Source organism: Manis pentadactyla, chromosome 4 (assembly GCF_030020395.1).
Source record: "Manis pentadactyla isolate mManPen7 chromosome 4, mManPen7.hap1, whole genome shotgun sequence".
In the NCBI taxonomy this organism is placed as follows: Eukaryota; Metazoa; Chordata; class Mammalia; order Pholidota; family Manidae; genus Manis; species Manis pentadactyla.
Window position 1 is genome coordinate 11,366,258 of NC_080022.1, and position 14,154 is coordinate 11,380,411.

Consider the following 14,154-nt stretch of genomic DNA (forward strand, 5'->3'; position numbering starts at 1 on the left):
TAGAGACAAAGTAGAAGGGTGATTGGTTAGGGGCTGGAAGGGGAGAATGGAGAGTTATTTAGTGAGTATAGATTTTCAGTTTGCAAGACGGAGAGTTCTGGAGGTGATGGGGCAGTGGTTGTATAATAGTGTGAGTGTACTTTATGCCACTGAGCTGTGCATTTAAAAGTGGTTTAAGATGGTACATTTTATGCATATTTTGCCACAAACATATGCATATATATTCTTAATGCTCAGAAACAGAGAGAGGGGATGGTAAAGGATGTGGGAATTCTGAGTGAGGGTGCGTCTCACGATAAGGGTCCTTGGAAGGCTGGCTGTTGCTCTGCAAACCCAGAGAGATGCCTCTAGCTGAGCCTGCTTCCTGAAGGTAGGTGCCCTGCGTAGCCGCTAGAGGGCAGCATGAGCTAGCGAAATGGGCCTCCAGCCCGCACACCAATGTTCTCAGCTTCTCCAGATGCCTGATGGGAGTAATTCCTGCCTGCCCACTGCACGTGGTTGCATGTGCACGAGAGAAGAAAACGAATTGCAGAAGGAAGTGGGTGCTGTGGTTATGGATTTCTGCAACTGGAACATACCGTCTTCGAGGGGGACGATTTGACTGCTCTGAGGGTCCCACCTGGGATCTCCAAGTTGATACCTGGGAACCGGCACTCAGTACAGAATCAAGACAAAGGGCAGTGTGAGATTGCCAGGAGCCTGAGCCTTCCTGCTTGTCACCTCCCTCCCCAGGGCTCCCCTTACCCAAAGCCATACCTGGGTGCCCAGAAGCACCAGCATGTGCCTCTCCCCAGCATGTGCCAGCCCCTCCAGGGCAACCAAATGCTGCCCGCTACTGTTAGGGATACCAGTAGTGGAAAGAAAGAAAGAATGGGGGCAGAAGGAGATCAGGATGGGAGGGGACAGAAGGCTGGGCTCATAGGGAGCAATCCCAGTGACCACAGGACATTTTCAAAGAAATGGCTTTACCAATTTAAAATACAGTTCTCAAAAGATGAATAGGGACTCATTTAAAAAAAAAAAACTATATAGTAACTACTATTGCTAGCCCAATTCAAAGACAAGGAAGCCGTACATCAGAGAGATGGTGTAACTGCCTAGGGCTGCAAACAGAGTCAGGATCAAGTCAGTGAAAACTACAGGCCTCTGCTGCAGACACACATTAGAAACACCCACATTCTAGAATGTTCCAGAACCCATTGTGTAACACAGATGCCAAAATCCAGGTGGAAAAATAAAAGCCTCAACATCTCGAGCCCTTCGTCTTAGGAGTTGCTGGTATTTAGGGCAGACCTCTTGCTTGCTAGAGACATGTGATTTCCCCAATACATTCAGAAAGGACCTTGCATGCATAGCATGTGACTGTCACTAATCATCAGGTTATAGACTGTGGAGTGCACCTATTCGTGATCTTCCTTCTGCAGAAAAAAAATGTGTTCTTCATCAGAAAACTGCACTGTCCGTGTGCAGCACACCCTTCCAGGTTGTGGGATTCTAGCCTTACTGTCGTCAACCTTTCTTACACTTCTGGAAGTTGTAGGTAATGATAAATTCCATCCTGTCCAGTAGACTGTCCCTGTGTCCCCCTCACCCCCCTGTGGAAAAATGAGTTTTGCCTCTATTTGCACATTTATTTCAATATTCCTAACCTATAAATGAATGCTCTTCTGTTGCCCTTTTGAGCCAATTGTAACTTCCGATTGAAGAAACATATTCATTTCTTATCTGCATGGGAGTCAGGACTTTTTTTTGTAAATTATCTTGAGCACTTCCTTCATCAGGTTTTTAATGATGCCTCGTTTCATCGGGGGCAATGGTGGGGTCGTTTGCAGGGCACCCGTACTAAGCAGAGTTAAGCAGCAGCAAGTGGGTGGCAGCTGGCCCCCAGAGCTGTCCCTGAATGACATTGGGGAAGGCCCGGGAGACTCTGCTCAAGAGGATGGGACAGGGTCTTAGCGAGACCTGGCTAGTCTCCGGTTAAGCAGCTAACCAGTTACTTGACCTGGAGATACAAACTTCTTCAGTCTTGAGGGTAAGGAAGGGCCACAGAAACTGACTTATTTCCTGTGATCTTGTTTGGGGTGAGGCTGGAGAGGTGGGGATAATTGATTATCCCTGGCGGGAAGTGGGGTTTCAACAGGGTTTACGTAGCCTGCCTGGATGGTCCCACCCAGAAGGAAGGGGACCTGGAACCTGAACCAGGCCTGCCTGATTGGGAGGCCCCGGCCGTGACCTGCCTGCTCCTCACCCCAAGGGTCAGAGGTCTGCCCACACCAGGAGCTGCTGGGGGCCACCAGGTGCTGCTCCAGGGTTCCCACACCATCCCACGGAGTCCTCCCAGCATCTCTGTGCGCCCCCATCTTACAGGTGAGGAAACAGCCCGAGGAGGTGCCGTGACTTGCTCAAGGACCCCCAGCCAGCCTGCAGGCACTACACCTAGGATTTCTAACTCAATCTTTAGGGCCTGGGCAAAGCCAGGTCTGTAAAGCTGCTCTACCTCCCAAGTAAAGGTGCCCAGAGGGTGGGTGGTGGAGCTCACCTAAGTATATATAATCCTTAACAAAGAACTTGGAGTCTTGAAGAGGTCTGGGCTCCTAGTAATGATGTGCTGTCAATAATAATACTGGCCACCGTTTCATGGGCAGGAAGATGCCCATAGATGTGACCGTGGAATTAGTACTCATTCCTGCCTTGAAGCGATGACCTGTGATCCCAGCCTTCAGACAAGGAGATGAAGGCACGAGGCCACACCACCGGTAGATTCTGGCTCTAAGTGCCAATACTTTTCCACTGCTTTCACCTCTGACCTGTGACTGGGTCAGGTCACTCACCCCTCAGGATTTCTTTTTCCTTCATCTGTAAGATGGAGATGATTACACTTTCATCATCATATTTAAAGGGATTAAATAGCATATGACTAAATGCAGTGTGGTTCCCTAGATTGGATCCTGGAATGGAAAAAGGACATTAGTGGAAAAGCTGGTGAAATCAAACAGTCCGGAGCTTGGAGAACAAGACTGTCCAGTGTTGGTTTCCTTGTTCTCACAAATGTGCCACCATTATGTGCCACATTAACAAAAGGGGACACTCGTGAAGAGTGTAAGGAAATGCCCCATATGATCTTTGCAACATTTCTGTACATCTAAAACTATTCCAAAACTTAAAGCTTATTTTAAAAAGTAGCCAAAGGAGAAAAGCCTGTGAGTTCTGGGGGTTTCTGCCTATCACTGACCCAAGGAGAAGGACGGGGGTGGCCATCAGATTCTCTTCTGCAAATGGGGATGCGTTGGACTGCGAGGAGAGAAAGTGTCTAGAACAGGGGAAGGAGGCCCGCTGAAGGGAGGGAGGGCAGAAAAGGGGAAGTGGGGACCCAACCCAGTTTATGTGGGTTCCCAGGACTGGACCAAGCCTCTCTGATCCCGTTGGCGATGGCCAGGCAGGCAGTGTAAACAAGAGCCTCGGGGCTGGCTCGTATTCCCTAGCAGAAGCCTCTGGAACCTGGGAGTGCTGGGGTGGGGTGGGGGAAGTGCTGGTACTCCCCTCCACTCCAGCAACAAGGAGGCAGATGCCAAATGAAGGGTGGCCGGTGAAGGGTCCCGGAAAACAGGGTGACCTTCAGCCAGCATGCATGGCCCTTCGTTTCCTCTCCATAAGCAGAGCAAGGGGAAAACACAATACATCCAGGGAATCTTGAGCTGGTCCTTTAGAGCCACTGGCGATCGGGCAAACTTTGGGCCCATAGGGAGAGACTGGCCAGAGCAAGGGAGAAGCTGGAGAGGTACGAGCCCAAAGGCCTGATCTGAAGGCAGATCTGGAAAGGCCAGGGAAAGGGTTAAGAAAACTCTATTTGAGGCCTGTGAGTCACAGGCCAGGCCGTGTGGGGCCCTGGCATGGCTGAGGCCAGCTGGAATCTCCCTGGATAATATGCTTCCCTCTAACCAGCACCCCACCCTGGCAGGGCAGACCTCCAGGGTTGCCCTGCACAAAGCCCTGTGTGGAATAAGGAAACCAGGACTCCAGCGTGCCTGGGGCTTCCACTTCCTTCGCGTTTCATTTGTTCATTCATCCATTCAGAAAATACTCTTTGACCCTGCTGTGTGTAGGCCACTGCCTTTGGAAGAGAGCTGTTTGCTGGGGAAGAGAGGATAGAGGTCAGCCTCAGCAGGGGATGCCCACAGCTGGCAGGTCAGGAGATGAAGGCCAAGGGGCCCCAAGGATGAGGGGGTCAGCCAGCTGAGGGGATGGGCGGAGAGTATTCTGAACTGGGCACAGCTGAATGTTGCCAGGAGAGTGGGAAGGGGCGGGGATGCGGTCTGGCCATGGGCAGAACCAAATCAGCAAGGTTCTCTTGGGCTGGGTGGAGAGGGTGGGACTTTTTCCCTGAGGGCAGTGGCAAGACAGAGGACCCCCAAGCCCAGGCGGCCGTCCAGAGCTGAGGAACCAGCAGGACATCAAGTCCAGCGGCCTATTCTCACAGAAGTGGATACTGGAGCCCAGAGAGGGTGAGAGGCCTGCTGTACGCACAGCTGGTCAGTGGCCAAGGCCCAGGTGTCCTGGCTTAGGAGCAGGGCCTTTTCCGCCCCTCCCACTGTTGCTAGTATCCTCCAAGACCTACTTATAGACCCAGGCAGACGTCTGCAAACCTCTCAACGCCTAGGTGCGAGGTGCTGGCATGCAAACGGGGTCAGTGTTATGAACAGGCTGACCCGGGGCAGATGATCCCATTGGGTGGGAAGGCGGGCAGGCATCCTGCAGGGGGAGAGACCCAACTTGCCCCAGATGGATGTCGGGTTTCCTCTTCCTCCTTCCTCCAGGCTTTGATCTCTGCCCCCTGGAAGGCACACAGCTGGGATTCCTGGGTGTGCCGTCCTCTTCATGCCTGGCTTCACAGATCCAGACTGGGGTGCCAGCTGTCTGCACCCTCCCAAGTCCTCCACACACCCTGGTAAGTTTCCGCTTGGCCCTGTGGTCTGACTCACGCTTGACCCATCATGCCAGACATTGGCTGCAGGAAGTGGTGGCCCTCCCCCTCCTGCTGCTGAGCGCTCCACTGCCCTGTGCTGTGTCGCCGCCTCTCTCCGGGAGGAGGATCTGATATGACAAGAGCCCATGGCTTCCCAGCCAGTGGAACAAAGTAAACGACTATAGGGTGGGTCACCTCTGAGACAAGGTCACCAGGGAGCCCTGGCTGGAACTGGTGGCCACCATGGATTGAGGGCTTATTATGTGCCAGGTTCCAAAGTAGCCAACAGCCCAGCAGGCAGAACTATTTCAGCCCCCATTTCATAGAGAGGAGAAGAGAGGTATCCAGCAGTCATGGGGAGAATGAAGGACCCACATCCAGGCAGCATGAAGGGCCCACTGGGGACTCACGTCATGAATTTGAGCGAGAGGCTGGCGGGGCAGTGTGCTTCCCTCCAGCAGGCCCAGGTGCGGGTGCAGAGCAGGCGGGGAGTGGGGTTTGACCAGTGCTGGGGTTTTATTGCATGAGGCTGACAACCGGAGCCGTGGGAAGGTTGTGGAGGGGGCAAGGGGTGGGGAAGGCAGGGCAGCAAGCAGGGCTGGGCCCCCCGGACTGCTGGAGCTGGGGGACTGGAGGGAGGGAAGGAGGCGAGGGTCGAGGTCAGTCAGTGGAGAGCCTGGCGGCGGTGTAGGCCCTGGTCGTGGGCCCTGAGTGCCAGGGTGGCCACTGCTGTCAGATGTGGGTTGTTCACTGCATGGAGCAGGTCTTCAGGGCACATCTGGGAGTGACTGAGTGGCTCCTTGTGAGATGGGTGGGGTGATGTAAAGGGTATTCTACTTCCTTCTTTCTACCTTTTCTTCCTAAAGAACTGTTTTACTGAGATATAATTCACATACCATGAAACTCACCCTTTTCAAAGTTTTCTTTACTTGTAGCTTTTGATATATTCAGAGTGGTACAGCCCGCACCTCTGATTTCAGAACATTTTGATCATCTCAAAATGAAACCTGTCTTGCCAATGGGTTTCAGCCCCAGGCAAATTCACTGTGGATTCAGTGTGACCAAAGAAATGACAGTAGAACATTCTTGGGGTGAAAGGGTTATACCCAACTTTGTTCCCACGGTGGCAGGTCAATCACTAGAATCCCGTCCATTCAGAGCAAGTCTGCACGCAGCAAGCCGGTCTCTGCCCACACAGCTGTCCCAGTCTCTGTCCTCGGCACTGCCACCACTCCAGCCTTTGCTTTACTCTCCTGCAGCCTTGCAGCCGTGCCACCGTGTCGCACAGAACACCAGGCAGGGGGCCCTCTCTATAGAGTCAATCCCGATGCATTGCCTGCACACGTAGTGAGCCAGCCAACCAGGGCCAGGTGAGAATCCTGGCCACAGGAACCTTCACTTTATCCACACCCCACACCCCTGAGCAGTTAGTGCCTGTTCCCCTCCCCCAGCCCCTGGCGACCTCTCATCTGCTTTCCCCTCTGTGGGTGTACTGATTCTGGACATTTCCATAAATGGAATCATACAAGACTTGGTCTTTTGCGGCTTCTTTCACTTCGCGTGTTCCAAGGTTCATCCACGCTGTAGCACATGGCGGTACTCCTTTCCTTTGTATTTGCTGAAGAATACTCCATTGTATGGACAGACCACATTGTGTTCATCCATTCAGCAGCTGATGAACACTGGGCTGTCTCCAGTTTGTGGCTATTATGAATGGTACTGCTACTCACATTCATGTATAGGTTTCTGTGTGGACATATGTTTTCATTTCTCTTGGGTAGACTGAAATTGTTGGGATAATTTCTCTGTTGTTTGAATTATTTACAATAAGCACATAATTCACTTATGATAAGCCAATTTTTTTAAAAACCGTCTTTCTAAAAAGTTGAGCTGAATCCACAGAAAAAAATAACAGACCATCATTTGGAATAGGGAAGAGTTAAGGACCAGCTAGCTGGGAGCCAACTGAGGCCACCATGGGGCTGGTGTGTGACTTGAAGCAAATGACCGCCCTTCTCAGGGGCCTCACCTGTGAAATGGGGTGGGGGTGGAGCAGGTATGGGCTGAGTGGGGCTGTTCCCAGCCCTGACAGCTTGAGATCTTGAAGCAGGTAATGTTCCCAACTTCTGGTTATAGAAACAGATTGAGGAAATGATGTGGCCTTTTGAGTTGTCTCCCTCAAAGGATGAATACCATAATATTGATAGTCCAGGCAACAAGGCCAACTTCAACCCAGAAGAATATTCTAGGTCACACCCTGTCCAATCCCTAGTTGAGATGAAGAGATACTTAATTCCACCTGCCTGTTACCGTCTACTCTGAACCAGTGCTTCTCAAACTAAAATGTGCATGTGAAATCCTGGGAATCTTGTTAGTGTTGAATCAACTTGCCTCCAGCGGGACCTGAGATTCCGTAGTTCTAACGAGCTCACAGGTGTGGTCAATGCTGCTGGTCCTCAGACCACAATTTAAGGAGCAAGGCTCCACCCCTCCAATGTATGGGAATGAAATGGCACTTTACAAATTTTGCCGCTTACTCTTTAGGGAAGTCTGTCCCTATTGGCTGTATTCCCTGGGATCTCAGCAGTCTGATGAGTAGATGAACATGAGAACAAGATGCTTATGCCTGTTTCATGAAGAACAGGAGGATAAACCATGTCATTTAATCCTTGCAGTAACCTGAGTGATTAGACGGTTGTCTAATTTCACAAATGAGGAGGTTAGCAGAGGGCTGGCCAGTGACTAAGCAGTGGTTCTGCAGTCTGACTCCAAACCCAGCGAGCTCCCCTGCACCGCAGCTCCCCACTCCTTTGTCTCCCTGCCCAACTGCCTTTCTGCCCTTGGCTTGGCAACAGCTGCTAGCCCTAGAAGGAAAAAGGCTGTAAGATAGCTACGCCCTACCTGAGATCCGCTCCTACAGACATGCAGATTTATGTGACAAAGATGTTTCTCGAAGCATCATTTATAACAGAGAAAAGCCGGAAACTCCAATGCACACCATGGAACCACTGAAAGATGACATAAAACCTTACAGACTGCCTTCCTGTTAACTTTCATCACCTGTCACTTCTTGGTTTTCATTATTACTTGTAGTGAACTTGCTCCTTGTCTATGTCCATCCCCTCCACTAGAATGAAAATTATTTGAAAGCAAGGACATTGCAGGGTCCCTCACTTCTGGGCGCACAGTAGGGGCTCAGTAGGTATTTGTCAAATGAATGCACCTAAACATTTAGAGATAGCAAGTAAAAAAGCCAGTTGCAGAATGATATACATGGAATGATCCCATTTTTGCTTAAAAAGTGTTTGAATGCGGGTAGAGAAAAATCTGTAAGATCATGTGTTAATTATCTTGGGAACTGGGACTGGGGATTGGATGTGGTGACTCTCATTTTCCACTGTTTAATTCTGACATTTTATTATGAGCGTGAATTTCTTTCGTAATCATAAAAATAAATGTTTTCAAAAGAACGATCATCCAGATTCCTTTCTATATCTGCAAACATGGCCATATAAGGCTGTTCATTCCAGCATTGTTTATAGTGGCAAAACATTTGGAGATGATCATTTTCCCACGTTAAAATGCATATTGTTTTAATTTATTACAGTGAGCATTGCAATGGACTGAATATTTGTGTCTCCCAATCTTGGCCTTCCCAGTCTCCAGAATGGTGAGAAAAAAATTTTCTGTTGTTGATAAGCCACCCAGTTTATGATATTTTGTTATAGCAGCCCAAACAGACTTAGACAAACATGTATTTGTATAATAGAAAACAAACCAATAAGAGGGCGATGTGTGGGCTGGCTGGCTTGTAACACACAGAGCGGCCAGCCACGGGCCAGGTGCCACCCCCCTGGTGGAGCCAATTTTCTTTTCTTCTCCCACGCAGCACGTGAACAGTGGAAGCAGTGTCCAGAGCTGCAACCAGGAGTGGAAGACAGGTGACCTGCTTGAGATACCAAACGTCCAGCTCTGTGCTGTCTCCTTAGGGCAAAAGGCAGAAGCCCTGCTGACACCAGGGGCTTGTCCCTCAAATCAGTCCATCACCTCCAGTGTATGGGGTTGTCTCTGGAAGCTGGGCTCTCTCTCTCCCTGGCTTAAGCTTCATGGGCTCCCAGTTCACACTGACCATACACTCAGGACAGGATAAACAAGAACCCCTGGAGGGAGCCAGCGGGAGTGTTTTCTGAGCATTCTGGGGAAATAAGACCCAAGTCCCAAGTCTGGCTCTCTTTCTGTTGGGCGATTTACCTGCCTCGTTATCCCACACAGGCCAGAAGGCACAGGGGTGAACTTCTTGATAATGATCTCCCAGACAAATATGAATGCAGCTGTGGACAGTCCATTAGGACTTCATCCTGCCTTCAAATACTGACAACAATACCTCCATTTTAGGGTCTCGTAGAGACTAGAAAGGCCCTGGAATGCTTCCACTTGGGAGGGAGGGGGTCCCAGTACATTACAAATGAAGAAATACTAAAATTGGGTTATAAAAATATAGCACATTTAAATGTTTACATTAAACAAATGAGCCCTTTGAAGATACACACAAATCTTGCTGCAATTATGCTAGTTACAGGACGATGGGAATTATAATAATATTCTTGCACAACAGACTGCAGGCTGTGTGGCCTGGTAGTGAGACACACATTTAAAGCTGTCTGATGGATGTCTTCTCTCCCTCCTGCTTTGGAATATCAGCCACAGAACGTGATGCTTGGCACCTGCCTTGGCTGATCATTCTGTCACATCACACACTGAGTTTGTTTTCATTTCCACACTTACCTCTATTTGAAATCGTCTTGTTTCCTTATTTGCTGAATGTCCCCTTTAGAATATAAGTGCCATGAGGCAGGAATCTTGTCCATCCACTTTGCCAAGGTCTGGCACATGGTAAGCACTCTGTGAATATTGGCTAAATGAAGGCACATGTATGATATACTCATTTATGTGAGATCAAGGGCACAGCCCTACACAGTGGGATTTAGTGGTAAGAGAACTAAATTCCACAGTGGGTGGTGGTTCCCAGGGAAGCAGCCTGCAGGACGGGAGCAGAGCCCAGGACCACAGCTCCAGTCCCAGCTCAGCTGCTGTCTGCCCAGCAGCCTCAGGCCAATTGCTGCTGTTCCCCAAGAGTTATTTTCCCTGTTGGAAACATGATGGAGAGCCACATAAGCAGAACCCTGGGGTTCCCAGAGCACTTGGGAGAGACTTTACTTCTTGTAGTTTGGATTTATGTAGTACTTAAGTTCTATGTAGTATATATTTTATTTGTAGTCAAAAAAGATACAGTCTTTACATTGAATTGTCTTAAAGTGTATATGCTTCCTTTTTTCCTTTCTTCATAGAAAGTTCTATTTGCGTTTGGGTGAACCAAGATGATAAATCAGAGGAATGCTCCCAAGAGCATTTGAAACATGCAGGGCTCATTTTGTCTTCAAGTAGAATGTCCCTGACTGCAGGACCCCGAGCTGATTTTAGGGTGCCCAAAAGAATATACGTAACACATATAAGTTAGGAAGCATAAAACACTGTGAACTTGCTTGGTTCCGAAATTAGAACATTACTGATACGTGTCTCTATGCCACCAGAGGAAAACACGACCCTAAATTTTGTATTTAACAGTCTCTTCCTTTTATTATTATTCCCTTTAAAAAAATAATTTATCTGATAAATGCATATATTGTTAATTGATTTGTAAAAATTCATCAAGCTGCACACCTATAATCTGTGTACATTTTTTAAAAATTTGTGTACATTTCTGTACATATACCGTAACACTGATAAAAAGTTAACAGAAGCAAGAGTACAGGCACTCAGGCATTCCGCCCTAAGACTAAGGTAGGAGGAGACCTTGCCCGGGGTTCTACTTTAGAAGATACCACTGGGTATCCACAGCCAAAGGGATGTGCCCACCCAAAGCCTATAGCCCATCCACCTTGCCTGTTAGTCTGGGTCAACTCCCAGGACCTACTCAGGCCTCTTCCGGGGTCCATTCCTCTGAGTAGAGACTGTTTCACTGGCATGTGCATCTCTAGGCCAGAGGAATGGCTTTTTCTGTAGGAAGTGTGGCTGGCCCCTGGGTGTGGAAGCTGGGATGTCCACATATATGTGCACGAGGCCCTCGAGATACAGAATGGCACTGGAGGTGGGAAGAGAACAAAGAGAAGAAAGGCAGGCCAAGGGCCAACTGTCCTTGAACTGCCACCTCTAGCTTGGAACTCTGAAGAGTCTAAGAAATTTATGTTTGAACTTGGCCTTCCCAGTTGTTATGAAGGTGGATTCGTCAAGATGGGAAGACAGAAAAATATTTTATTTAACAGTCTGTTAGCTTGATTTGCAGCTCTTAAATATTTAGACCTAGGTATGAATCTCCACTGATACTCTGGTTCCAGGACCTGCAGGTACCACCGCTGAGGTTGTGTCCGGGGCCCACTCCCAGAGAGGATGGGGTACTAGGATTTTTAACAAGCTCCTCAAGTGATTCTTGTGTGCAGCCAGAGTTGAGAACCTCTGTTTTAAGATATCTTTTTTTTTTTTGTAGATAATTATTTCTTATTGAAGGGTAGTTGACACACAGTATTACATTACATTAGTTTCAGGTGTACAACATAGTGATTCAACATTTATATACATGACAATTCTAGGTACCAGCTATCACCATACCAAGCTGTTACAATATCTTGACTATATTCCTTATGCTATACATTACATCCCGGTTACTTATTTATTTTACAATTGGAAGTGTGTACTTTTTTTTTTTGTGTGTGAGGGCATCTCTCATATTTATTGATCAAATGGTTGTTAACAACAATAAAATTCTGTATAGGGGAGTCAATGCTCAATGCACAGTCATTAATCCACCCCAAGCCTAATTTTCGTCAGTCTCCAATCTTCTGAGGCATAACAAACAAGTTCTTACATGGAGAACAAATTCTTACATACTGAATAAGTTACATAGTGAACAGTACAAGGGCAGTCATCACAGAAACTTTTGGTTTTGCTCATGCATTATGAACTATAAACAGTCAGTTCAAATATGAATACTCATTTGATTCTTATACTTGATTTATATGTGGATACCACATTTCTCTCTTTATTATTATTCTTTTTAATAAAATGCTGAAGTGGTAGGTAGAATCAAGATAAAGGTAGAAAACATAGTTTAGTGTTGTAAGAGAGCAAATATAGATGATCAGGTGTGTGCCTGTAGACTATGTGTTAGTCCAAGCTAGACAAGGGCAATAAAACATCCATGTATGCAGAAGATTTCTCTCAGAACAGGGGAGGTGAGGTTCTAAGCCTCACCTCTGTTGATCCCCAATTTCTCACCTGATGACCCCCCTGCGACTGTGCCTGTCTTAGGTTGTTCCTCCCTTGAGGAATCTTACCCGTCTCTGGCTAACCAGTCATCTTCTGGAGCCATACAGGAAAATGTAAAGTTGGTAAGTGAGAGAGGAGCCTTATTGTTTGAAATGGTTAGCTTTTTATTTCTTTGCATATTTATGCCCTGTAGCTTCTATGCCCAGCATTTGTCTTGAGGTATCTTTACCACTTGGAAGAATTATGATACTCGGTAAATTTGATATGAGGCACGAATTCTATTTAAGGGTTGTAATTAGGAAGGAAGAAGAAAAGCTATAGAAGTAGCAGGCGGAAGAAAACATGGGAAGATTGATTATTTCTTTGACATATCTTCTTGTAGAGTAACTTCAGCATGTATAGGTTTTAAGCTACTACTTAAATTGCACACACACATTAACATAATAGGAGTATAGTTACATAACCAAAGCATACCTGTAATTACCAGCCATCTCCAGTGAAACCAAGAAAACCAGTTAGGCACCTTAGGCATTTGTGAAAACTTATCTATGATATGGTGGATATTGTCCAACTGAACTTGAACAGTCTGAGAGAAATCAGACAAATTAAAACAACCCATTCCTGGGGAATGTTCACATCCCTTATGCTCTTTTAACAGTAAATAGTCTGTAGTTGTAAGACTTTGGAGCGCTACAATTTCCACTTCTCCTAATTCTTGGTTGAGTTCCAACAGTATAGATCCAGTCAAATTTGTTGTTTTACTGTATGCACAGGCCAGCTTGGATATCTCCTTCCTCATTCCCATGGCAAGTCCAGGAGCTGGTGGGATGAGTGCATCTACAGCTGTAGCAGTGCGTGGATCTTTGTTGGGGTTTTTTGCTGATCATCTTCTGGCATGAGTCTTCCAGAGAGTGCTGATGTTGGAAGTTCTTTTTCATATCGTATCTTAGTTCATTTTCAGGGTAGCCCAATTAGGCTTTGATCCTCTGTATAAACACAACCAGACCCTTTGCCTACACTTTTATATGCCCTTTATACCCTTGTGTAGAACTCATTGGAGGTTACCACACAGGAACTGCCCTTTTTTTTTTTTTTTTTTGGTATCACTAATCTACACTTACATGACGAATATTATGTTTACTAGGCTCTCCCCTATACCGGGTCCCCCCTATAAACCCCTTTACAGTCACTGTCCATCAGCATAGCAAAATGTTGTAGAATCACTACTTGCCTTCTCTGTGTTGTACAACCCTCCCTTTTCTCCGACCCCCCCATGCATGTTAATCTTAATACCCCCCTACTTCTCCCCCCCCTTATCCCTCCCTACCCACCCATCCTCCCCAGTCTCTTTCCCTTTGGTACCTGTTAGTCCATTCTTGAGTTCTGTGATTCTGCTGCTGTTTTGTTCCTTCAGTTTTTCCTTTGTTCTTATATTCCACAGATAAGTGAAATCATTTGGTATTTCTCTTTCTCCGCTTGGCTTGTTTCACTGAGCATAATACCCTCCAGCTCCATCCATGTTGCTGCAAATGGTTGGATTTGCCCTTTTCTTATAGCTGAGTAGTATTCCATTGTGTATATCTACCACATCTTCTTTATCCATTCATCTATCAATAGACATTTAGGTTGCTTCCAATTCTTGGCTATTGTAAATAGTGCTGCAATAAACATAGGGGTGCACTGATCTTTCTCATACTTGATTGCTGCATTCTTAGGGTAAATTCCTAGGAGTGCAATTCCTGGGTCAAATGGTAAGTCTGTTTTGAGCATTTTGATGAACCTCCATACTGCTTTCCACAATGGTTTAACTAACTTACATTCCCACCAGCAGTGTAGGAGGGTTCCCCTTTCTCCACAGCCTCGCCAAC

General features: G+C 47.2%; 1 long non-coding RNA gene across 2 annotated transcripts; it reads left to right on the forward strand.

Moving 5' to 3' along the window:
- The first annotated feature begins 4,399 nt into the window (after positions 1-4,399).
- LOC118926913 (uncharacterized) lies at positions 4,400-10,302 on the forward strand. Of its 2 annotated transcripts, none has more exons than XR_005030654.2 (4): positions 4,400-4,529; positions 4,815-4,945; positions 8,571-8,633; positions 8,853-10,302. It is a non-coding gene; the product is annotated as an uncharacterized LOC118926913 (long non-coding RNA). The 2 variants fall into 2 exon arrangements; XR_008996905.1 differs by having other exon boundaries at positions 4,408-4,502.
- Positions 10,303-14,154: the final 3,852 nt, after the last annotated feature.